The sequence below is a fragment of the Pantherophis guttatus genome, chromosome 1 (assembly GCF_059756535.1).
Source record: "Pantherophis guttatus breed Tessera chromosome 1, ASM5975653v1, whole genome shotgun sequence".
Classification (NCBI taxonomy): Eukaryota; Metazoa; Chordata; class Lepidosauria; order Squamata; family Colubridae; genus Pantherophis; species Pantherophis guttatus.
This window is the reverse complement of record NC_142063.1, coordinates 36,686,025-36,709,999: the sequence shown is the minus strand read 5'-3', so window position 1 is coordinate 36,709,999 and position 23,975 is coordinate 36,686,025. Positions and strand designations below refer to the sequence as shown.

The following is a 23,975-nucleotide window of genomic DNA, read 5'->3' as shown; positions in this document are numbered from 1 at the left end:
CTGCAAACTGCATGCAGTACTGTGCTGGTTCTGAGTAGAGGAATGAAGCATTTATTCTTTTAGACTGACATATGGCCATTCTGCTAAAATATGGTGCAGCCCATCATATTAAAAGTATACCACCCCCTATGCACATGTTAACTCAGCTTTGGGGCTGAATTTAGCTTAACCAAAGAGATATCTCTGGGGTGAGAAATCTGTTGGCCTTTAAAGATACAATTCACAATTGTAGCTTGTGGTTTTCCAAGTTGACCTAGCAACTTAAGAGTTACAAATACTTTTTTAAAAAACTGAAATATCTGCACTAGTATCAAAACTCACTGCCAACAACCCACTTTTGTCTGTGAGGGATTGAATAGCAAAGCTGGGTATTTTTAGAGAGGGCTAAAACCATGGATTTGAGCATCTGTCAAAATTATACATGGGTCACAGTGTTGTTTATTATTTAGTCATTTAATTTTTGGCTAATTAATCACTATCAGTTATTTTGTGATTCAGAGGGAGGTTGCAAAGATTCATTTAACCCTTAAGGTGTCACATTACTGCACAATCTGGGAATATCTATCTTGATCCAGTTTTTTTTCGTTATTACTTATTACAATTTATTTTATGTTTAAAATAAGGGCTTTTTCTTTTTTTAAAAAAAAAATGACTTGAATACAAAGAGAAGGGAATTCTACATTGTTCCAAAATATTCACAGTGAATTTTGATTCCTTGCATTGTCCCCCAAAAAAACACTACAGAAATACTTTACTTTGAATAGATTTAAGTGGGAATCTATTGTGAGTCACTCCCAGCAGCAGCCCTAAAAATAAAGATGTTGTAAAAGCAAACAAGGCTAGAATGATAAAATGGTCAGTTTAACCCTGTGACCTATATATCGATTGACTCATTGGGCCCTTGCTTTGTGAGCAAGAGGCACAGAGGCACAGAAAAATAGGAAACTCCTGTATCCTTTTCGTGTGTGTGCCTTTGAGTCACATCATTTGCCACATCATTTGACTTGTTGCTCTTCTGAAAAGCCCTGAATCTGTAGTTTTGTCAGCGGGCCTGGGGACCCCAAATGGAGATGGAGATGGAACTGACCAAGTGGTTGATTTGATTGTGTTGCTGCTGCTGTGGGGTGGGGGGTGGGGTTGGACTTGTATGGTTTTTAAATTGTGGATTTTTTAATGTTGTAAGCTGCCCAGAGTCACCTGCGTGTGAGTTGGGTAGCCATCTAAATTTGAGGGAGGGAGGGAGGGAGGGAGGGAGGGAGGGAGGAAGGAAGGAAGGAAGGAAGGAAGGAAGGAAGGAAGGAAGGGGGAGGGGAGAGAGAGAGAGAGGGAAAGAAAAAAGAAAGAAAGAAAGAAAGAAAGAAAGAAAGAAAGAAAGAAAGAAAGAAAGAGGGAGGGGAGAGAAAGAAAGAAAGAAAGAAAGGAGGGAGGGAGGGAGGGAGGGAGGGAGGGAGGAAGGAAGGAAGGAAGGAAGGAAGGAAGGAAGGAAGGAAGGAAGGAAGGAAGGAAGGAATACACCACCTGGACAGGTCTCCAAATTTTCTTGGCAACATGTCAACAGTGACTTGCAATTCCCTTCTTCTCAGTGCTGAGTAAGTGTGATTGGCCCAAGCTCACCCAGCCTAAGGCAGAACTAGAACTCCAGCCTGATGTATGACTACATATACTGGCTCTTGAACTGGCTCTGTCTCCATAGAGACTATTTATAAATCTACCGTTGCTATTGCTTAAATTAGAGGAAGGCAATCTACAGATATATTCCCAACCTCAGTACCCAATTTGTAGCCCCGACCTCTTTAGGCAAAATTGACATTTCCAGACCTTTTGATTTTTAAAGGTTGGAAGAAATTTAAGTAGCAAAATGCGATAAGAATTATAGATATTTACAATATCCACAGCACTGCTTAAAACCCTGGTTGGCTGGTCTACCAGTGGAGGAAATATTAAAAGGGAAGAGTGTTCAATAAATTTCAGCCACAGGCAGCCCAGTGTTGTCACTTTATAATCTAAGGCCCCTAAAGGCTCAAACAGAAAGTGATCCTCTCCCACCCCCCAAAAAAGACAGGTAAAGCTGGTTAGAGCCTTGGTGGCGCAGCAGACTAAAGCACTGTTAAGTGCTGTTAAGTAACACCAGCTGCCTGCAATTACTGCAAGTTCAAATCTCACCAGGGTCAAGGTTGACTCAGCCTTCCATCCTTTCGAGGTAGGTAAAATGAGGCCCCAGTTTGTGGGGGCAATAAGCTGACTCTGTATAAAAAAGAACACCATGGGGGGGGGGGGCGAAAGCCCTACTAAGCAGGTACTAAGCCCTACTTAGCAGTATGAAGGCTATTGCTTAATGCATTGTAAGCCATCCTGAGTCTCCGGAAAAGGGCGGCATATAAATCGAACCAATAAATAAATATATAATTTAATAACATTTTTTAAAAGCCAAATTTGAGATGCCAGAAGTTGGACCTAAGATTTTTGCATGAAATGCTCAGCTCTACTAATGAACTGCAGTCTTTCCTTTACCCTCCCCTGGATGACCGAGTACATTTTTAAATCTGCCAAATTAATATGTTGGCCTTCTGATCAACATGTTCAGGTGGCAAGTGATGGGGGAAATCCTTTATGGCAGAGGTCTCCAACCTTGGCAACTTTAAGCCTGGCGGACTTCAACTCCCAGAATTCTGGGAGTTGAAGTCCACCAGGCTTAAAGTTGCCAAGGTTGGAGACCTCTGTTTTATGGTGTGAAGAGTTCTGGACAAGATGGGTCCATAACAATCTAACAAAAAGTATCTAAATGTTTTACTTTTCCATCAGGACAAGAGATATACAGGAATCTCTGAGCAGATCTCCAAGGCACATGCAACATGCAACACAGCCCAGAAAGTTACTTTAAAGAAGTTTGATGTAGTGTAATTTCCCTCCCCATCCCCAAAACAATGTCACGTATTCGGATCGGCAGCAGCTCCTCAGGGTTAGGAAGGGGTCTGTTATGGAAGAGGAACTGATGCTCCGCTGTCTCCCCCACCCACCCCCCAACGAGAGCCCCTCTCCAGCTATTCCTCTACAGCAAGGATCCCCAAACTTGGCAGCTTTAAGACTTGTGGACCTCAACTCCCAGAACTCCCAACTTCTCTGAGTTGAAGTCCACAAGTCTTAAAGCTGCCAAGTTTGAAGACCTCTGCTCTACAGCCTGGGATCTCCCACCAGGGGTGAAATCCAGCAGGTTCTGAAGAACCGGTAGTGGAAATTTTGAGTAGTTCGGAGAACCGGCAAATACCGCCTCTGGCTGGTCCCAGTGTGGGGTGGGAATGGAGATTTTGCAATATCCTTCCCCTGGAGTGGGGTGGAAATGGAGATTTTGTAGTATCCTTCTCCAGCCACGCCCACCAAGCCACACCCACAGAACCGGTAGTAAAAAAAATTGGATTGCCCCACTGCCCCCCACCCACTTTCCCAATGCTACTAGCCGGCACAGCTAGTCCACGTTTAGCTAGATCCCTTCGTGCGAAGACTCTCGCAACGCAAAGAGATCCTTCCCGGGGCAGCAGGGCGTAGGATCGCGACTCCCCCCACCCCAGAAAACGCTGGATCACGCGGCGTAACAGCCAAACGGGACGGCAATGCCGGCTCCGCCCCGCGTGAGATTCAACCCGGCGCCCTTCCCGTTCCCCCCCCCTCCCCACGCCTTCCACGTGGGAGCGCAGGCAGGGCTGTCTTCTGGGCTTCCTTCCACTTTCTAGCGCCAGTGCGCCTTCTCCTTCGGGGTTGGGAAGAGCAGGCAGGCAGGCGCGGTCGGGAGCGTCTCTGTCCTGAGCAGCCCGCGCCCGTCTCTGCTAAACCGATCGGGTTTCTTTTCCGCCTCTGTCCTCGGAGCCAAAGGGAGAGGTTTGGCCACGAAGGGATGCCTGTCTGGTGAGCCGGGACTGGAAGCGGCGGGCCGTGGAGAAAAAAAAAAGAAGGAGCGAAGGTTGGGAAAAAAAAGAAGAGAAGCGCCGGGTAAGGAGGGGACCCGCAAGGTTCTCAGGGGCTGCCGAGGGAATCAAATTGGGGGAGGGGAGGGAGGGGGAGGGAGGGAGGGAAGGAGAGAGAGAGAGAAATTTGGGGCTACTGTGGGAGCAAGAATGTTATGCTGCTGCTGCTGCTGCTTCTGCCCAAACATCTGGGCGATGTTTCTAGTTTGCTTCCCCCAAATCAAAACTTTTGTAGCCTCACGAAGTGTCACAAAGCAGTTTAAGATTGGGAGCATTTTTTATTTATTTATTTATTTTTGAGATGCCTCACTGTCTTTATTCTTTCTCTCCATTCTTCTTCAAGGGCTTTGGGCAATAGTGGAAAGTTTGATTCCCTCCTCCTGCCTCCCCTCAGCCGGCTGCAGCCTTCCTACTGTGCCTTCTGTTATGGCTGGGTAGCCATAACAAGGGTCCCAGTCTGGTGTTTGTACTCCAGATGTGCTTGTACTCCAGATGCACTTCTGAAATCCCCAGCTATTTGACCACACCGGCTTACGGGTTATGGGAGCGTAGTCCAATTTCCCTGACGGGCACCAAGGTTGGGAAAGGTTTTTGACAGGCTTTCAGGCAGAGCAAGGGAACTAAAAAAAAAAACAACAACAGTGTACCATATTCTGCTCTTTTTATGTGCTGCTGAATGGAACTGGCTGGTGTTCCATGGTTGCTAAGTGACAATGTCTGCAAAATCAGTTGGTGGTAGTTGCTTCAAGTTCATTAAAATGGGCACAAAGGTGTAATTTTGTGTACACTGAGTCAATGAATAAGTATAATGCGCTTTCCTCCCCACACACTAAATCCTGCTTTATATGCATGTGCTTCCAGTTTACACTTTCATTTCAATTCCAGTTCAATTTCATTCCCCAATTTTTGCTCCTCCTTAAAACTGCAACCATCCTGCCTTTCTTTCCCTCCAGGGTAGATTATGCAAACATAAAGAAGGAAAGTTAGGCTTTGAAGCCGCCTTTGTATTTGCAGGTTGGGTGTGTTGTTTGCCAGCTGTCAAGTTTTGAGGAGTTTTTCTTCTGTCTCTGGTGATATCAGTACCTTTTCCCTACTTGACAAGAACGAAAAGTTTACTTCCAGACTACTAGCCATGGCCATCCAATTAGGGAAGTACTCTTAAGTGCTACATAACCATTCGATCTGCATATCATCACATTAGCACAGATTGCAGATGTCACTGAGAGTTATTAATGGAATTTAAAGTACCGAGAATGTTGTACGTCTTAAAAACAATTTATTACAGCACAAAATTTCATGGATTAAAGCCCAAACCATCTGATGACAAAGAATTTTTTCTATTTGTTTTAATGGCAATTCTTGAAAATGTTCAGCCCCTGGAAATGATATATTTTCATCCCATATTTTAACTGAAACTAATTCCCGAGACCATTGCTTACTTTAAAAACATTTTATAATAATGAAGAGAAGGAAGTTGCTAGCCATGAAAAGTTCAATGCTGTCATGTTTCCTCCAGCTCTTCTGCCTTGAGCTGCAATAGGGAGGGTTAATGATGTATTGTTTTTTGGAATCTCACATTCCAGTGGAAGTTTATTCCCAGTGAGCACAATGGAGTTTGCTCCCGAGCGAGTGGTTTGCTCCTTCATTGTCTTCTGTGGCTTACACAGTGTAAGCATGTTTGTGTTATCAACCACAACTGTCTGTGAAGGCTATTTTTTTTTTGTATTGTTCATTTTGCAGTTTCATTTTCTTCCAATCACCCTATTCACAATTCCTTCTTCAAGGAAAGACTCTCTGTATTTGATCAGTCTGCCATCTCACAGATTTTCATAAATGCCTTGCTTTCCCTGTATTGGTTATGGGGAACAAATAAATCTGAGTGAAGGCCTGAAGTCTTCCAGATGTATAGGTTCCCATAATTCCCAGCTAGAAGATAGGGAAGACTGACTGAAGAATTTCTTACCCAGCAAGATTCACAAACGGTGCTCTTTGTGTACTTTTTAAATAGAAAAGCAGAATTAAAATATTACAATCATACAGATAGTCCTCAATTTATGACCAATTGTTTAACAGCCATTCAAAGTTATAACACACTTGGAAAGGGTGCTTTGTGGCCCATAAAGCACTTCCAGCTATCATAAAAAGTCATGTTAGTGCCCTCCTATGGTGATGAGATCTCAATGTGGGTGCTTGGCAACCTCTTTGCAATTATGACCAGTTGCCAAGTGTGTCATGATCACCATTTGCAATCTTCTCTGTCGACTTTCCCAAAATATCAGTGGGGAAGCCAACCGGAAAAGTTGCAAGCTGCTGCTGCCTGCAGGATAGCTCCCTGTAATCTCTGGGGGCTGGCTGAAATAGCTGCCTGATGGACAGAGCTGAACTCCTTCAGCAGGGTGAAGGAATGGAATTCAGATCCTGAAGATCTGCACCCCCAAAGACATTATTTTCCATGCACAGAGGAGAGCTGACATCCCCTCATGGGGTGAAGAAATGAAGCTCATGTTCTGCACCCTGCCAAAGATATTCCCTTCCATGCTTGGAGAAATGCTGAACTCCATTGGCAGACAACTCTTTCAAACAGCTCCTAAAGACAAGAGGAAGCTGAAATCCAAGCAGAGAGGCAGCATAGTAAGGTAAAGAGTGCAGGATGGCTCAGGTGGGTGTGGGAGGCCCTAGGATGCCCAACACAGGCCATAATGCAAGTGTCTCTCCCTGGGGATGAAAATCCTACTTCACCAGGTAAGATTTTCAGCTCCAAAGTCTCCCCTGCCCCACAAGAGGAGCCTTGGGCTCTTTTCCTGAGACTCCATCTGTATGATCGTTTAATAGGTGGGAATGCCGGGATTGCAGTCATTACTAAAGCAGTCTCGTGGGCAGTCATGTGACATGTCACTTAATTTCACTCAAAGACTGAGATTCCAGCCCTAACTGTGGACATTAAATGAGGACTATCGTAATAGGCAGAGGCAGATGGATTAGACAGTAGGAGCAATAATGTCTTCCTCCATTTCTTGCTACCATTTCAGAGTTCACTGCCTTTTTATGGGGAAGTTTCATTTAGTAAACATGATAAACACCTGTTGTTAGATCCTGTCTGCAACCTATATTCATATGTTTATTACTGCTCATTAAATGTATATTCTACCCTTTTTCTAAGAGCTCAAAGCTGCTGATTTGGGGATTTCACTTCCTTTTATCCCCAGACCAATCCCCCAGGTTGGGCGGAGAGTGCCTGGTCCAAAGCAGGGGTGAAATCCAGCAGGTTCTGACAGGAGAACCAGTAGCAGAAATTTTGAGTAGTTCGGAGAACCAGCAAATACCACCTCTGGCTGGGTCGGATGGGAAAGGAGATTTTGCAATATCCTTCCCCCAGGAGTAGGATGGGAATGGAGATTTTGCAGTATCCTTCTCCTGCCACGCCCACCAAGCCACACCATGCCCACCAAGCCATGCCCACAGAACCGGTAGTAAAAAATTTGAATTTCATCACTGGTCCAAAGTAATTGGGTGAATGGGTGAGTTTCCATGACTGAGGATGAATTCTGCTCCTAAATCATCATCTTAACCCCTATATCAGTTTAATTGCCTTGAATGGCAGTTTAATCAAGGGATGGGAAACTTCTTAATGGTACATTATTTTTTTCTTATTATTTCAAGCTCCAGGGCATATAATATCTGGTGATGTAGTGATGATTTTATTTATTTATTTTATTTATTTGTTCAACTTGTATGCCGCCTTTCTCCGAAGACTCAAGGCAGCTTACAATGCATTTAAAAACCATATATAAAAACATTAAACATTAAAACATTAAAAACAATTAAAACCCATTCATGGCCGGATCTCGCCAGATCGCAACAGCGAGATAAACGGCCCCAGGCCTGCAGGAAAAGCCAGGTCTTCACCGCTTTTCGGAAGGCCAATAGGGTGGGGATGGTCCAGATCTCAGGAGGTAACTGGTTCCAGAGAGCTGGGGCAGCCACAGAGAAGGCCCTCCCCTGTAGGCCCGCCAGCCGGCATTGTTTAGCTGACGGGACCCAGAGGATACCAGCTCTGTGGGATCTTACCGGTCGCTGGGAGCTGATTCCCAAGGGCATTACAAAAATTTCCCTTTTTTCCATTTGTCAGAGCCTGAACAGTATACTGATTGTGAAATTGGTGTAAGCCTCACAAGCCTCATCATTGATTTTGTTACTTTAGTAACACATGCCAAAATAATCAGGGTCTACTTGCAGTCCGTGGTCATGGTTGTCCCTCCTTGGCTCAGTATGTCATACTCTGACATAGCCTTTTTGGTTACCAGCTACAAGTGTTTTTCAAACCTAGTGTTTGAGATGTCCAGGACTGCATTTTAACTTTCTGTACATAGACTACATGTCATCTTCTTTCTGGCAAACCCAACCAGCTTGCTTCCTTTTGTATAATATCAAAAAATAATGTCTCCTTGTATCAAGTTCAACTCTTGGCAATTTCATATATGTGACAACAAGGAGTTTGTCATTGACTCCTTGGATGGTTCTGTATCTTTCCTATCTAATCTATCAACTTTCTGTACAGCTATCAATGGCATTTGCGGGGCAAGTCAAAAAGTCAAGATGGCTACTGTAAAAAGTCAAAATGGCAATACACCTTTAAAGTGGAGGGGTTTAAATCAGGTGATCAGCAGAGATGGGTTTCAGAAGGTTTTGACCAGTTCTGGAGAACCGGTAGCGGAAATTTTGAGTAGTTCGGAGAACCGATAGTAAAAATTCTGGCTGGCCCCGCCCCAATATATTCTCTGCCTCCCAAGTCCCAGTTGATTGGGAGGAAATGGGGATTTTGCAGTTACCTTCCCTGGAGTGGGGTGGGAATGGAGATTTTACAGTATCCTTCTCCTGCCACACCCACCAAGTCATGCCACGCCCACCAAGCCACACCCACAAAACCAATAGTAAAAAAATTTGAAACTCACCACTGGTGATCAGTACTGCCATCTTGACTTTGTTTATATGTCCCCACCCCAAATGGGTGCTCTTGCTGCCAATAAAATACTAATTAAGTCAGACATTAATTAGCTCTTTTGAGATTAATCAAGATCCGTTCAGGGCTGTTATCTTCCATGAAAGAGCCTTGGTGGCGCAGCAGACTAAAGCACTGTTAAGTAACACCAGCTGCCTGCAATTACTGCAAGTTCAAATCTCACCAGGCTCAAGGTTGACTCAGCCTTCCATCCTTTTGAGGTAGGTAAAATGAGGACCCAGTTTGTGGGGGCAATAAACTGACTTTGTATAAAAAAGAACACCGCTTTTGGGGAGGGGTGTGTGAAAGCCCTACTAAGCAGGTATATACAAAAGTATGAAGGCCATTGCTTAATGCATTGTAAGCCACCCTGAGTCTCCAGGAAAGGGTGGCATATAAATTGAACCAATAAATAAATAAATAAATAAATGTCAATTGTATTGTGTTTACAGCTCATTAGGGACTAGGCATTAATTAATAATTAATATTTCACTTAATTTATTTGTTGCTTTTCAGATTTTAATGTTTTTAAGCAGACTTCTACTTTCCCAGAAAACTTTGGTTTGTTTGTTTATGAGATTTATAAAATCACCCAACAAAAATAACTTGACTCTGGGAAGTATACAGCATAAAAATAAACTAAAGAAAAAAGAAAAAAAATGCAAAATGTAAATTCAAAATATTAAATGATGGCCAAACGCACAAGAAAACAATCTTTAGGCGGGAACTCCCAACCAACTGTCCCTAATAGCTAAGTCTTAAGGGTTTCCTTAAGTGAATTGGATCCTGTTGTATAACAGGGAGAATGCATTCTATTCCATGTTTCCATGTTTTCTCTTATTGTTACTTTATTTTATTATATGAAAGTGTCTACCGTAATATTCCCCCTTCTCTTATAGAATTGGATAGATTTTTTTTGGGCCAAGTGTGATTGGACACACAAGGAATTTGTCTTGGTGCATATGCTCTCAGTGTACATAAAATAAAAGATACATTCATCAAGAATCCAGATGTTCTAGAGAACAAGGAAACCAATAAAGGAGAAAAATTGTAGCTCGGGGTTGAAATGAGCGGTCCTTGGTGCTCTTTGAGCTTGGAAGTTTTCTTGCAGACATTTCATTACCCACATTAGGTAACATCAGCGGAGCACTGATGATGTTACCTAGTTTGGGTTACGAAACATCTGCAAGGAAACAACCAAGCTCAGAAAGCACCAAAGACCCCTCAGAACAGGGGAAACCAAAGAAAAAACACACTTCCTAGGTTTCATAAGATGCCAAGATTTTTAAAAAGGAACCTGGAGTAAACCCTTCGGGAGCTTGTAGAGCATGTTCGTGAGGGAAAGTGGTCCCTCAAGTAACCCAGTTCTATGTCATGAAGTTGTACCTTCAGAGGTAATACCCAGCACCTTGAAACACATATGGAAGCTTGCATGAGCATAACAAGACATGCCCACAACCACCCAAACTGCTGCTTTTTGTACCAATCAGGAGAGTAAACTTATAATAAATAAAAATAGTAATAATTAAAATAATGCTAAATCATCATCATCATGATTGTAGGTCAAGGCATCCACATAACCAGACCCAATTTTATGACTTTGTTTCCAAAAAAACAGAGACAGACACTATTGTTCAGGCATATTTTCCAGTGGTGGATTGCTCCCAGTTCTGTACAGTTCTTTAGAACCGGTAGTAAAATTATTATTATTATTATTATTATTATTATTATTATTATTATTATTATTATTATTCATATTTCTATGCCGCCCACTCTCTGAGGACTCTGGGCGGCTTACAGCAAAGACAGTATACTAAATAGCATATTGCCCCAACAATCTGGGTCCTCATTTTACCCACCTCGGAAGGATGGAAGGCTGAGTCAACCTTGAGCCGGTGAGATTTGATCCAGTGAGATTTGATCCGCTGATCTGCTGAACTAGCAGTCAGTTGAAGTAGCTGCAGTACTGCACTCTAACCACTGTGCCACCTCGGCTCATAAAAGCGGTGGGAGGCACCACCCACCCGCCTGGATGTCATAAATGATGATTTGCACACTCCCGTTGCGCGCAAATAAGGGAAGGGAAGGAAAGTAGAACCCACCCCTGATATTGTCCACTTTAAAAATTACTGCAATATGGACAATAATACTTTATTATAATTAACAGAACCATCTCCCTTAGATAGTGAGCCATCTTTCTCAGTTGAGCAATTTCTTTGCAGTGAATGCATATGTAATCTGAGAAGGTGAGCTCTTTTTTCCCCATTTTGGCTGATCACAGTCATCTTTTCTTCATTCTGCACGTTTATGTCCTAAATAAAAGCCCAGATCCTCTTTCAGTTTACTTTTCTTCTAATTTGATCTTTTAATGCATGTACCAAGTTGCACTTTATTTAAACACGAAATACAATCCAAATAATTTTTGTGATGACCTTTACTTTTTCCAAACATGATTAGTGTACTGTTTATTACCGCTATTTTTTTCTCTTAAAAATATAAATCCAGACAGAGCAACACAAATTGAAAGAATCAAAATGCAGCTGGCTGTGATTTCAGTCATGGTGATGTTGGAAACAAATGTTCAGGATGCTCTATTAACCTGACCCAGTTGTGAAAGAAAAGTCTTGCATATTGTAGTTGGTAGAAGTCTAAGAAATTGGATAATTGTGTGGTTATTTTTGTTTGTTGTTGCCTTTCTTGGTGAGTGCAGCATCCAGAGGAGATTGGAATTGAAAGGGGTCACCTTGGCCACAAAATACAACTTTTGCTCAGTGCAGGAGTGTAGAGGAAACTATCTACTCCGCTTAGAATGTAAAGGATGTATATTTGTGTTTTTATTTTTATAATTATAATGTACACTGAAGACGGCATTTAATTTCGTTGTACCATGTGCAGTGACAATAAACTAAACTAAACTAAACTAAATTAAGACATGACAAGAAGGAGAGCCCACACATTTCTCAAGTTTAATTTCTCTTACTGTTAGAAAGTCTTTTTAACATTCAGCTGGAATCTCTCTTCTTATATCTTGACTCCATTGTTCCACATCTTTCTTCTGTATGAAGATATTTCTTTTCACCTGATCTTTTTTTAAGACTTAAATGTACCCAGTTTTCCTCAACCTGTCCTTGGATCATTTCCACAGTAGTGACATATAGCATCACCCAGGCATCATTGAAGCAGTATAAAGCCGGCTCACATTATTATGCTGGCAAAATTATGGCTGGATGACTCCAGAAGATGTTATAAATCACAAACATGGAAAATGACCTTAGTTTCTAATCTCTTGATGTTCTCATTGCTCTTTTATGAACCCATTCCAGTCTGACTGACTTTTTCTTAAATTGAGGTGCTCTGAACTGAACACATTACTTAAATGGGCTCTGGCTATTAAAGCATACATTAGCATTGTTTGTTCATATGGTTTGAAAACTATACTTCTGTTGATGCAGCCTAAAATTACGTTTGCCTTTTTTCAATTCTGTCACATTGCTGATTCATATTCAGATTGAAATCAGCCCAGTGGTGAAGTCCAAATTTTTTTACTACCGGTTCTGTGGGCGTGGCTTCATGGGCGTGGTGTGGCTTCGTGGGCGTGGCTTCGTGGGCATGGCAGGGGAAGGATACTGCAAAATCCTTATTCCCTCCCCACTTTGAGGCCAGCCAGAAGTGGTATTTGCTGGTTCTCTGAACTACTCAAAAATTCCGCTACCGGTTCTCCGAACTGCTCAAACTTTCCGCTACTGGTTCTCCAGAACCTGTCAGAACCTGCTGGATTTCACCCCGAATCAGCCCCAAATTGTTCCTCAGGGACTGTTCAGCAGTGACCAATTCACAAGACTTTTCATAAGACTTCATAAGACTTTAAAAAAAAAAAAACAGTTGTTAAAACTGTGCAAATATGGACCACAAAGAATCCCCCTCTTAAGGATATGGGCAGTTTAGAAATGTAAAATATAAAAGTAGCAATCATACATGCCTTTGAAAACTCAGGTTTTACTAAGGAAATGACAATGAAGGAGAATGCAGCAATTGCTGGGGAAACAGCAATTAAATAGGAGGAAAAGTATAGCAGTGAACAGTCGTCCCTGAGGTCTAGCAACAGCATGTAACATGTACAGTTTTTAAGGAAGAGAGTGAATCCTATATATGTTCTGTACAAATTTTTTTCTGTACCTAAGAGCGGGAGAGAGAGCATGCACTTTTGATAAGCACAGAGAAGTCCTGGTATGCATGCCTTACCTTTGGGACACAGGAGTTCAAACAAGAGAAGAATGCAAAGAAAACTGAAAAAACACCTGTATGTAACAGACAGAGCAGGAAAGGAATGAGAGAAAAAGGACAGGGAAGAGAAAGAGGTCTGAGTAGTCAACCTATGTGTAAAGAAAGGCAATACATTAATTTGGCAGGAGGAGAGTGAGAAGGATAAAAAATGCCATATCTGTCCATTTTACACTCCTGGTTCTCAAGGATTGACACTGCATGCTGCCTCCAGAAGTTCCTAATAGGAGGGCAAGAAAAGTAGGGGATCCTTATCCAAAGCTACTAGCTAGAGTTTTTTGGCTGACCTAGAGTTAGGATTCCTGAAGCCATAATCCCCTAGGAGATGGAGTGATGGAATGTGTACCTGAAGCAGCAGAGAGGGAGGATTTGGCCAAATCAGAGCTTTCCCAGAAAGAAACCCAGATTAAGAGACTGTAAAGACTGTATTCTGGGCTCAATATCACCACAGATGGGGACTGCAGCCAAGAAATTAAAAGACGCTTGCTCCTGGGAAGGAAAGCTATGGCAAATCTAGACAACATACTAAAAAGCATCACCCTGCCAACAAAAGTGCATATAGTCAAGGCTATGGTTTTCCCAGGTGCAATGTATGGCTGTGAAAGTTGGACCATAAGAAAGGCTGAGCATCAAAGAATTGAGGCCTTTGAACTATGGTGCTGGAGAAGGCTCCTGTGAGTCCCTTGGACTGCAAGATGATCAAACCGGTCAGTCCTAGAGGAGATCAACCCTGACTGCTCTTTAGAAGGCCAGATCCTGAAGATGAAACTCAAATACTTTGGCCACCTGATGAGACAGAAGGAGGAGAACTTAATGCTGGGAAAGATTGAGGGCAAAAGAAGAAAGGGACGGCAGAGAATGAGGTGGCTGGATGGAGTCACTGGGCTTAAATGGACTCCAGAGGATGGTAGAGGACAGGAAGGCCTGGAGGAACATTGTCCATGGAGTCGCAATGGGTCAGACATGCCTTTGCAACTAACAAAAACAACAGACTGTGTAGTCCAGAACTGGAGGCTGGAGGGGGAGAAGAAATTCAGGGTAACCACATTTTACAATATCTCAGGTTATATCTAGTATCTTAGAAAATTATAGCTTTAATTTGGCAAGATTCTGTCTTGTTAGGTATAAGCAAATAAAAAGGATTGGACTTGATTGAATCTCACTGTCTCATCTCTGGGCTGGGCCCATATGGGCCTACTTCAGAGGGTAGGCGTTGCCATATTCCTCCTGTGTCTGGCCTGGTCCCAGCTGATCAGTGAATCCAATTACTCTTTCAGACTGTGAAACCCAACTCAAGAGGACATTCCCAGAACCTAGAAAGATTTTGGTTCTGAGGTCTAAAGAGGCAACATGCTAGAGGAACTAAATTCCAGTCCCAGAAGATCAAGAGTTTCCTTGATATCTGTTAATTTGAAGAGGTTTTCTGTGCAATATTGGAATTTCTGGAATGAGTCTCTTGAGACAAGCTCAAAGGGAGGGTGTGCCTTTTCACACTACTGATTCCAACCCATGAAATTCCATGGTTGAGGTTCACTGCTGAATGGTTTCTGAATGGTTTCATTAAATGAAAACAAAGAGAAGCTACACTCCACAACAGATGTCTCCAACCTTGGCAACTTTAAGACTTGTGGACTTCAACTCCTAGAGTTCTTCAGCCAGCAAAACTGGCTGAGGAACTCTGAAAGTTAAAATCCACAAGTCTTAAAGTTGCCAAAGTTGGAGACCCCTGCTCCACAACATACTGGAGCTACATATTCCAGTGGGACAGAGTTGGCATGCTTCAAGTCCCATTGATGAAGCAGTCACCAGATGAGCCTTCTTTGCCTTCATGGCTGCCCCCTGGAATAGTATCTTCCAGAGATTCAAATGGCCTTAACTTTGGCATTTGTTAAATGAACCCTTAAAACTTGGCAGTTGTCCCAGGTCTTGTGATAGACCCCCATGTACGATGACTGATTTACCAGAACCCGTGCTGTTTTTCTCTGGACATTTGTTTTATATTCTTTTAGTCTGAAATTTATACATTGTTTTTATATTATACACCAACCAGAGGGACAATGAAGCTAGGCAGCCTGTAAATCTAATCAATTATTGCCTATTTAGGCAATAAGGATAAGATGTTTAAACTTGAAAACTTACATAGACTGATCTTCTGCTTTGTTCAGGACTCTTGCAATTGTATTTGATGATGAATCTCTACAATAAAAGAGGCCCCTCTGTCTTCCATGGCAGTCCCATACCTTGACAAACAGCTCTCGTATACATTCTTTAAGTGGTTCAGTGGCTAAGATGCTGAGCTTGTCGATCGAAAGGTCGGAAGTTCAGCGGTTCGAATCCCTAGTACCGTGTAACGGGATGAGCTCCCGTTACTTGTCCCAGCTTCTGCCAACCTAGCAGTTCGAAAGCACATAAAAAATGCAAGTAGAGACTTCCTGTTTGCTGCTGGCCGCCGCCAGACGTTCCTTTGGGATCGTCAGCTTCCACTGCCTGTCAGAGCCGCCTTCACAACGGAACGGCGGCTCGAAAAAACTCCGTTCCCATGAGGAAACGGAGATAGAGCCGGCAGGGGTGGGTAGAACTCTCTGCAGAGTCCCAAAAGTTTTTCTTTTACTTTTGGGATGGAGCGGATGAGATGCCCCATATCCCCAGCCGCTGCTCCGGGCTTTGGGAGACCTCTGCTAATGCAGAGCCAGGCGTCAAAAGCAAGCCTGCGAATTTGACAGATTACTCAAAGAAAATGTGAGCTGGACCTGTAATACTGAAGCGCAAGTATTTTACTTATCTTTTAAAAATTACTTAAGAGAATAGAGGAAGAGAAAGAGGAAAAAAGTTTCTTTTTAAAATGGCGTCTGCCGCGGCTGGAGAAGAGTTTGAGAGGGAAAGTTCTTCCGTTTTTTATTATTACAATGTAGCGGAATAAATACCACTGGCTACATTTGTAGACAAAACTCCGCTCCTGTTTTTGTTTTTCTCTTTTTTCCCTGGAGGCTTGAGTGTTGCTGGCTGGAAGTCTTTTGTCTTGTTTTTTTTTTTTTTTCTTCTTCTAACAAAGCCTGCTTAGGCGGAAACATGGCACTGAGGCTTGTGAAGTCAGACAAACAAATAGGTGGGGGGGATTCCCCCACTAAGAATTTAAAGCAACAAGTTTTAACTCTTCAGTCCCAGAAACCTGATTTTAATATAATAGAATTTCTCTTAGAGGAGATTGAAAGAAGGGATGAGATTGTGAATCAGCAACTTGAAAAATTTAAGCAGGAAACTAAGGAATTGGTGAAATCCAAGTTTGACTTTTTGCAGCAAAAAATTTTAAAATTGTCAGAATTCATGATTCGGTTGGATACAAATACTAATTTACTAGAGTCAAAAATGGATGAAATTCAAGATAAATTGGACAATAGAATTCAAAAAATTGAAAATGATTTGTTAAATATTCAGGATTATAGTTCAGAAGAAAAATTTAAAATGGATGCTGACCAAAAGTCTGGTAATGTAGAATATCTGGAACAGAGGAATCAAAAAGAGGTTCTAAAGATACAATATAATTTCACAGAATATGCAATAAGACTTAGAGGTTTGCAGGAAAATAACAGAGATGACTTAAGGAAAATATCTTCTGAATTTCTAGCTGGGATTTTAAAGATTCAACCTGAGGAAGTGTTTTGTAGGATTGATAGAGCTTATCGAATAAACTCCTGGACTGCCAAGCAAAGGCAATTGCCTAGAGATGTGGTAATCTATTTTTCAGATAAAGAAATTAGGAATAAAATTGTGCAAAATTCCTTCAATTCTAATTTGCAATTGTATGGAAGAAAGATTTGGATTTACAAGGAACTCCCACCTAAGATACTAATGGAAAGGAAGAAATTTGGCTTTCTGGTGTCTGAGTTAAAAAGGAGAAATATTCAATTCCGGTGGGACGTCCCAGTTGGTATTATATTGAGATATCAAGGAGAAAGATACCAGTTAAATACTGTTGAAAGGGCGGAAGAATTTTATCAAAATAGGTTGAAAATGAATTTAACGTCTTCAGATATAATACAGGATAAGCAGAAGGAGCTGGAACTAAAGACAGAGACCGTACTAGATAAATTGCCTTTGGATTTATCGGATACCCCAGCTGGATTATCTACAAATTTGAGAGAAGTGCCATCTGATTTTAATGTGATGACTTATCAAGGCAAGGACAAGCATGGAAACCAATTAGAGGATATACAAGGGATAAAAAAGAAATGCGAGACACAAAAAATTAGGATGGAGGTCAAACCCACAAAAAGAAAACAAAAAAAGAAATAGGTTGTACAAAAATAGAAATTTCTAACCCAAGCAACAGTGAAGCCAGTGATTTTAAAATATGAATGATTATGTGAAAACATAGAGGAGGCGACATATTGGTCAATATCATCCTGAGGATAGTGGCAGATCTCTGCATTGCCGTAATTTTGGGACATGGAAAGAGCCTCAAATTGATGGTTTTGAATTATCTACTTTGAAACTTCTTTTTGTGTTGATAAATATATTATAATTATCTTGAATTATAAGGCAAGAGAATCACATTGGGACATGCAGAAGATCGGGTTGTTACCCAATACGATGATGGAAATTAATAATCCTGATGAAACCCACAATTATTATTATATGGAATACAATTATAATGTCACTCGGGTGGTTGTTTTTACTTTTATATATATAAGAAGATGTTTACTACTGATGGGGGCAGATATGATTGGAGATCTTGAATAAACTGTTGCATCCGCAAGCTATGTCACCCTATTATGGATGTTGGTTTTAACAATCCAGTGGAAAGACTTCAAGAAGATATTATATGGACTATAAATTTAAAGTTATTGTCTTTTCTTTTTTTATTTAGATATAATGGAATATATATATATATATATTTTTAAGTAGTGTGGGCAGTGAATTAAAGATATCAAGAATTGTTGTGTATGGTAAATTTGTAAGACAGTGGGTGAATAAGCTAGCTACAGATTGATTAGTTTAAGAAAAGGGATTTTTAAGTGATACATTTAGGGGAGTGGAGGAAATGGATAGAGTGGAATAAATGTTAAATTAGATTTTATGGGGAGCTCGCTTTGAAATGTTATTAAAGTAGGACTTATTGTATAGTTTTAAAGTGGAAGGTGGTTTTGAATTGTTGCAATAATGCATAGATATAAAACACTATTATGCTAAATTAGAGTTATTTTATAATAGTTATAGTATAATGTGTTTGTTTTTTTTTGTTTTTTTTTTCTCTTCTTCTTTTCTGAAATGTATGGATAAAGGGGGATTTATAATACTCTTAGTAAGTAAAGGTCAGTATTTTGAGGAGGGAGTAAGTAATCTGTTATGAATTAGGGTTTTTTTTTTGTTACGAAGAAGTCACAGGGGGGGAAGGGTGGGGAGGGGGGGTTAGGGAGGGGGGGGAGGGGGGGGAAAAAGGGGGAAAAATTTGTATTTGAAAACCTTTTCAATAAAAAAAAAAAAAATGCAAGTAGAAAAATAGGGACCACCTTTGGTGGGAAGGTAACAGCGGTCCGTGCACCTTTGGCGTTTTGTCATGCCGGCCATGACCATGGAGACTTCTTCGGACAGTGCTGGCTCTTCGGCTTTGAAACGGAGATGAGCACTGCCCCCTAGAGTCAGGAACAACTAGACATATGTGTGAGGGGAACCTTTACCTTTACCTATACATTCTCAGTTTCTTTTAATTAATTAAGTTCACCTGTTCCCTAGCAGAACCACTGTGAATTTGGAGTTATCCATTTCTTGTTGCTCTAGTTTGGCCTGGATGTTACACTATTGGAATGTTAACAAAGAGCACTTTTGCAGATGACCACAAGAGATTGGGGAGATTTATTGACCCAAAAATTGTAAACTCTCCCTAGGAAAGAAAAAAAAAACTATTCTTGTATAACAGAGTTTTTCAGTAATTGTTTCCAAATGCCAGTGAGGGTGGATGGGTGTCTGATTTACAGAGCCTGCTATAGAAATTGGAATAAAACAGGGTATGTGTGTGCCTTTGTTCACCCACTATTTAGTCATTGCAACTGTTGGAGTGATTGCTGCTGACTGGAAGCACAGATACGGTTAAAGAGCACAATTTGTCAGCTTTGTCCTTTTTCTTCCCCGGGTAAATAAAACGTAAGCAAGTTTATGGGTTGATTCAGAGAACAATAATAGCAATTCATTTCTGCAATGCAATAAAAAAAATCTTAAATACCAAAATCTCAAACATCTGAAGCGCTAAGTTCAAAAAGTTCAAAAAAACGGTAGAAATCCAGAAATGCATGCATTCTGCCCTAAATACGTTAAGGTAGTCCTCGACTTAAGACCAAGCGCTTAACGGTCATTCGAAGTGACAAACTACCTGAAAAAGATCTAGAACTGTAAATCCAACGGTTGCACCCCACCACCCCGTGCGGTCACATGACCTCACTTTGGGCACTTGTATTTGCGGCTGTTTGCAGCATCCTGCATTTACGTAATTACATTTCACAACAGTTTTGCCAAAAACCAACCCTTACTTAGAGTTCTCAGCAAAATTATACCATAGAGAACAATGGGTCCGTACACAAAAAATGGAAAATCGGGTTTATGAACTTACAAAAATAATGGGCAGGCTCCATTACAGTTCTAACTCAAGGGCTACCTGTATTAAATTAAAGACAAAAAAAATCATTACCATAGATAGTATAAATATGAATTTATCCAACTTTAAAAATGCAGGTACCTTAGAAAGCCCTCTGTTCTTGGGTTTAGAATGCAAAATATGATCAAGGGCTCTTACCGTTGCTCCATGAATGGCAAGCTGCATCCAAGATGAAGGCTCCATTGCCAGAGAGCCTGTCCCCCAAATGGTGAGTAGCCCATCTCAAAGCAAAGACAGGAAGGGGGAGAGTGGGTGAACCCTAAACGTGCCGGAAAGGCAGACTGACCAGGTTAACTTCTAGCCAGGTATGGAAAATGTTCCATAATGTTTTTTGCCATATGCTTTATGAAACCAGTGAACTGGATTTTTATTTAATTTTCAGCAATTAATTAGCATCCGTTTGTTTTTGGAGGGGAAATGTTTTCAATCAATTATCTCAAAATTATATCTTCCAAGTGCTCATTTTACCAGAACCTGTATAATCCCTACACCTATCCTGTTGGTCAGGTATTGGCTTCTACTAGGAATTTTCTAATTTATTGCATATGGAGGACATTCTGTCTCGGCATATAAGCAGTGAATTTCATGTTCACCTGGACACATCTTTTTCCTGGGACTGCACAGCAGCTGCAGAAAAAAAAATCACACAAGCACAGAAAAATACAGAATTCCTTTAAGATGTTTCTGACAAATGCTGTGTACATATTGTACTCCAAACTAGATTTTTCCCTTTGAAGCCAAAGCATTGCACAATTCTATTGCTTACTGGCTGAAGAAAAAAGTTGTTTTTTCATGTTAGCATACAAGTAGCTACTTGGTATTTCATCTCATCATTAGAATAGAACAGAACAGAACAGAACAGAACAGAACAGAACAGAACAAAACAGAATTCTTTATTGGCCAAGTGTGATTGGACACACAAGGAATTTGTCTTTTAACGTAAAATGTAAACAGGATGGGGAAAACTCACCACCTAGTAATTTATTAAGTGATGAAGCCCTTTTACAGTAAAAATTAAAGATGTGCTTCTGAAAACAACCACCTTTTATTTTAACATGCATCCTCTTCCTTCTGCGCCTGCTGAGATAACAACCATTTTTAAGTTAGCCCAGCTGTTTCTGGTTTGTCTTGATAGTGGGAAATACCCTACTTGTTTTCAGTTTGACGTTTTAATAAATGTTGCATCTCTTTTTCCTGTGCTGAATGTTGGTTGGGAGTCCTATTCTTAGCTCTTATTACATGTTTATCTCACTGGGATGCAGCCCAGGAAAGAATATGTTTGTCTTCTTTCCTCTCTGCCTTCCCTTTCTTGCTTCATCTACTATGACAGCGGTGTCAAACTCGATCCCATCGCGGGCGGTATCAGGATTTGCTTATCCTTGGGGAGGCCAGGGGGGGCGTGGCCTGGTCATCACGGTCAGCTGGGTAGTTGGGGCCGGAATGAGCCAGGGCGGCATGGGCCAGTTCTTCACCATCTTGGGATGGCCCCACGGGACAACTCTGGGCCTATCACGGGCCAGATTTTTGACACCTTTGTATTACGACAACCCAATGGAAGGGTTCATTTGCATTCTGCATGATAGGCTAAATATATTAATATCAGGAGAAGAGAGCCAAGTTCCCAATCTTATCCCAAGAGCTGAACACAAGGGCTTCTTCAAGTCAAGTTTGACTCTTTGTGACAGGCTGTGCACTTTGATTGTTAACATTACAGAAGTGATTTAGCAATGCCTTCTTTCTGGATTGTTTACAGTTTTCCAGCCTAACAGCCCTGCAATCCTCAAATAGTCTCCAAGTACTCATTTTCCAGTCTAACCAGTCTAACTTCCAATCTAATTAATCAGTTTTCAGGTCTCAAACCGCCCTTCAATTCCCAAGTGGCCCCAATCTAAGCCTTAATTAAAGCCCACCCTGTTTAGAGCTTCTGAGATCAGTCTAGATCAGTCTTTTTCAAACTTGGCAACTTTAAGACACGTGGACTTCATCTCAAAGTTTCCATCCAGGACTTCATCCAGAGCTTCCAGAATTCCCAGCATGGTGGTTAGAGGAATTCTGGGAGTTGAAGTTCATATATCTTAGTTGCCAAGTGTGAAAAACACTGGCCTAGATTGTGCAAGTTACTAATGTTTTGGCTCAATGTGCTTTCAACTGGCTTTACCCTGACCTCCCACAACAACGCCTCCTAATGCTAATGTTTCTTCCATCATCAATCACTCCAAAGTGCAGTTCATTTGTTGCTCACAACAGGGGTTGGTTCTGTGCCTCATTCATGGTCCTTCTTTGTTTCCTTTCTGTACTTTTAAACTTTTTTTTTTTACTGGGGAATGCTAAGAATCTGTCTTTGGATTAGAAACCTGCTGGAAATTTGTGGCATTTCCAAGTATCAAGACAGAGTACTTCCTAAGTGCTTTGTTCTGCAGTTTATTCTGACAAAAATAAAACAAGAGAGAAGAAAGTGAATCTGTCACCTACTTTTTCACTTATAACCTTGGTGGGTCCCATTCCCATACTAGCTTGAAAAAAAAAAATGTAAACGATAATATTCAAAGGTCAATTTTCCTCGTGATATTTGTTTATTTGTTCCCCTTGTTTATTTGCCATTTAAGTTTTTTTATAATTTCCCTTTGTATATTTATTTATTTATTTATTTATTTATTTATTTATTTATTTATTTTATTGGTTCGATTTATATGGTATATTTCAGTGGTGGGTTGCTCCCAGTTCGGACTGGTTCACAAGAACCAGTAGAAAAACTGGCGGGAGGCTCCACCCACTGACCTCGACGACATCAGGGGTTTCTGTGCATGCATAGAAACGGGCCCGGCCCCATTGCGAACCGGTAGTAAAGATAAGTAGAACCCACCCCTGGTATATTTGTTCATTATTTTTCAATAATCTTCTCTATCCTCTTTTTTTAATATGTGCTTTTTAAAAAAATTGCATGACAAAAAGCACATTTTGAAGGATAGTTAAGCTTCAATTTATGTACTGACTTAAACATGTGAAATTAGATGAAGTCTCATTCAAAGGGGAACCAAACAAATGTTCACCCCCAGGGCATAATATTGTTTATGTTTCCCTTACCTTTGGATACCTTCCATTCCCCTAAAGAACCTTGTTAGGCTTCAGATTTCAAACTGTCTCCTTGAAGACTATTTACAGTCCCTTATCCCAGGGGAGAACATCATCCATTGATTCCACCCACATCAGTTCCTCTGACTGGCAGTGAAGGTGTCCAAGGTCTCAGGCAAAGAAAGGTTCTACTAATAGCCTGTTACCTGATCCTTTAAAACATTTAACAATCAGTGATGCCAAGTATTGATCCCAGGACTTTCTCCTTACAAGAGATTTGCTGTATCACTGAGAGGAAGAAAGCCGAAAAACTCTCTTCCATTGTCCCAAAGGTGCTTTTTCAAGAGGCAACTGGACTTTCTGGTTTTTCTTTGAAGATGTTTTGCTTCTCATCCATCTATCTCAAGTCTACATTATCTATCTCCAGTCTACAACACAGTCCTTTCAACAGTTCCAAGAAGGCTCCACACCCATTTGCGCCACTCAGGTAACCCTGGTGGCACTGATAAACCTCCAAGTGACCTTAACAACTTGTTAAAAGAATGCAAATGACTAGCTGCCTGCAAGGAGTATAAATCCTTCCATTCCCCACCATCCAGTCAGCGTTGAAGAAACTTCTTGAATGAGAAGTGAAATGTCTTCAAAGAAAAACCAGAAAGTCCAATTGCCTCTTGAAAAAGCACCTTTGGGACAACCATGACCTGGATGACTGAAAATCTTCATAGACATCTCCTGCATTGTGTATAGATACAGCAGGACCAGGAAGGCTATCATCCAGCAAAAGACATAACATTCAGAAGGCCTTGGTATGAATCCTTGCATTTGCAAACTGCCAAAGACTCCTATCCTAAACCCTGGAAAGATGATGCCAACCTGGTGCCTGCCAAGTATGATGGACTACAAATCCCAGAATTTCCAGCTAATAGCCATGTACTGTAATTCAGTGCTTACGTATTTATTTATTTATAACACATTTAGAGACCTCCCATCTCCCTCATAGAGAAACTCTGGAGTG

At 41.2% G+C, this 23,975-nt stretch overlaps 1 protein-coding gene across 2 annotated transcripts in view; it reads left to right on the top strand.

The window, feature by feature from the left end:
* The first annotated feature begins 3,506 nt into the window (after nt 1–3,506).
* The window catches only part of INF2 (inverted formin 2), an 82,767-nt gene continuing 62,298 nt past the window's right edge, over nt 3,507–23,975 (top strand). For both annotated transcript variants that reach the window (XM_034418570.3, XM_034418569.3), the window contains exon 1: nt 3,507–3,984. The gene's annotated coding sequence lies outside the window, so the exon portion shown is untranslated. The remainder of the gene's footprint in view (nt 3,985–23,975) is intronic.